This window comes from Sphaeramia orbicularis, chromosome 17 (genome assembly GCF_902148855.1).
Source record: "Sphaeramia orbicularis chromosome 17, fSphaOr1.1, whole genome shotgun sequence".
In the NCBI taxonomy this organism is placed as follows: Eukaryota; Metazoa; Chordata; class Actinopteri; order Kurtiformes; family Apogonidae; genus Sphaeramia; species Sphaeramia orbicularis.
In genome coordinates this window covers 41572485-41575225 of record NC_043973.1, presented here as the reverse complement: position 1 = coordinate 41575225, position 2741 = coordinate 41572485, and positions in this window count along the sequence as shown.

The window sequence follows — 2741 nt, the reverse complement described above, 5'->3', positions numbered from 1 at the left end:
GCTATTTTGTCATGTCTTTTTTTTTGTTCTTTCTTTCCTTTATTTTCAGTTTTCTGATGAATTAAGGCCAAAGATCACCACTGACTGACTTTCCACTGTCTCTGTACCTGACGTGGTCTCAGAAAAGTCACGAGAGAGAATGTTTTAGTATATTTTACAGGGACGATATTCAGTTGTTGCCATATTTCCTTCAGACGTGTCACAATAAAGCACATTTTTATCAAAACATCTAATGCTTGTCTTAGCTCAGGTGTTTTTTTTCCATGTTTTTGATACTTTATTGGCTAAAACTTTCACTCAAAGATACACAACAGCTGTGGAAAAAATTATTAGACCCCCCTTGTTTTCTTTTTTAACCCTTGTATGGTGTTTGGGGTCTGTTGGACCAGTTTTCATTTTTTATTAAAAGAAAAATGAGTAATTTTTTTAATGAATTTTTTCCTCTCATCTTGATTATTACATTTTATTAAAAAAATAAATAAATAAATGAGTAGCACTTTAATTCATAAATGTGATCTAGCAAAGGCAAATATTAAACATACATGGTTTTTATATTGATTGTAATTGGAATGAAGTAAACATCTGTTGAGTATTATTTTTTTTTTTATGTTAAATTAAAAACCTACAAATGCAGCAGGTCCACCACACCCATGAACACTGGCTGAATAACAAAAATCTGAACACCACACAAGGGTTAATGCCTGGTACAACTAAAGGTATATGTGTTTGGACAAATATAACAAAAATAGCTCATAGGAGTTTAATTTAAAAGCTGATTATCTATCCATTTTCCATGTTTTCTTGATAATAACCAAAATCACTGAGGTTCTTACGGCATTGTACTGCCAAAAACAGTGCTTTTAGGCATTCCATGTTTTTTTTTCTGTCTATTTTAATCACATGATACACACAGGAGTTAGGACTTGATTGCATGACTATTGTTTTTGATGACTTGATGGTCTAATAATTTTTCTCCGCGACTGTATGTGCATTAATCCTGAATCAGGGGTGTCAAACATATGGCCCGTGGTCCAAATCCAGCCCATCAAAGGGTTTAGTAAATATGAAATTTGTGAAATGCACAAATTACACTGAAGATATTAACACTCAAAGGTGTAAAAATCAGTTCAGGTTCTAAATACAGATCATTTCAATCTCACTTGGGTCAGACCAGTAAAATACAGTCATAATAACCTATGATTAATGACAACTCCATTTTTTTCTTTTAGTATATAATAAAAAGGAAAATTACATGAAAATATTCAAATTTACAAACTATCCTTTGACAAAAATCTAACCTAAAATGTTTCAGGAGAATTAAGTGCAATTCTACAGTATTCTGCCAGTTCTTAAATGTTTTGTGTATTCCCACAAACACATCCGCTGTTAAAAATTGTAATGCACATATGTATATAAGATGACACATATTATTGTTAAAATTGCACTTTTCTTAAGAAATTTCAGGTTGTTTATCAGGGTTCATACAAGTGCTTGAAGTCCTTGAAAATGCTTGAATTTCAATGTTCTCAAGGTCTGAAAAGTGCTTGAATTTCAGTTTAAGTGCTTGAAGGTGCCTGCAATTCAAACTCTGATGCGATTTATTTTTCATATTAACTCTGCCAGGTTAAATGTCCAGCCAAAGCTACTTACAGAGAGGGGATACATTTTGAAAAATAATGTCAATTTATGCCAAAAAGAAAATTCCCAGTTGTTCTCAGGTTGACTCCAGGTACATTTTTATTTTAATCTTTGGCTCAGTGTGAGTGTATCTGAAAAAGGTAAGGTGGCTTCCCTTTTGTGGTCTCCTTTAATTTCTAAACTTTTTGCTATTATGAAAGATAATTTTAGATGTTTATAGCAAAATACAATGTGATAAAAAGTGAAAAAAATATTCATGAGTATATGTATTTCTGTAGATATGCATTTTTTAAGGTGCTGTGCTGGAAAAATTTAAAATGACCCTTGAAAGTGCTTGAAAAGTACTTGAGTTTGACCTTGAAAAATGTGTACGAACCCATTTTTTAAAGGTTAGTTTGTAGATGTGAACATTTTCAGAAGATAATTGAACTTTTTTTTCCCTCTACAGTACAAATCAAAGTTTAGATTTGTCATTATTTATAGGTTGTTCTGTTATTTTACTGGTCCATGAGTGATTTGAGATCATTCTGGGCTGTATGAGGCACCTGAGCTAAAACTAGTTTGACACCCCCGTCCTGTAACATTCATTGGATAGTATTCGTCACCTTACCAGCCTGACCTTGTTTTGATTGCACTGATAGTTTGTGTATAAAGGGTGTGTCCTTACAAAGTTCACCTGATCACTGGGGTTGTTTGTTACAGTGTCTGTCGGGATGATTACGCAAAAAACTACTGCACTGATTTTCTTTAAACTTGAGGAAAAGATCTACTCCTTAAACACTGAAGCAGATCATAAAGGGGTGGATACTGTCATGTCTTTATTTTTAATGTTAGATCTATTTTTAGACTTGTGGAAAGCTCATAGTAAAGTGTAGAAATGAAGAAAATACTACGTACTGGGTTCTTACAAGTTAAATTTAAGACGTTTTAAGACCTTTAGAACAGAATTTAATGCCCATTTCATGGCCATACTGGCAAAAATTAGACTCCTAGTATTTTTTTTTATTTTATTTTTTTAAATCCCCCCCCCCTTCGGAGGACAACTTTATTTTTAATTACAGCTTGTGTTTAAGTAACAATCTCAAACTTTGTATTCACATGTT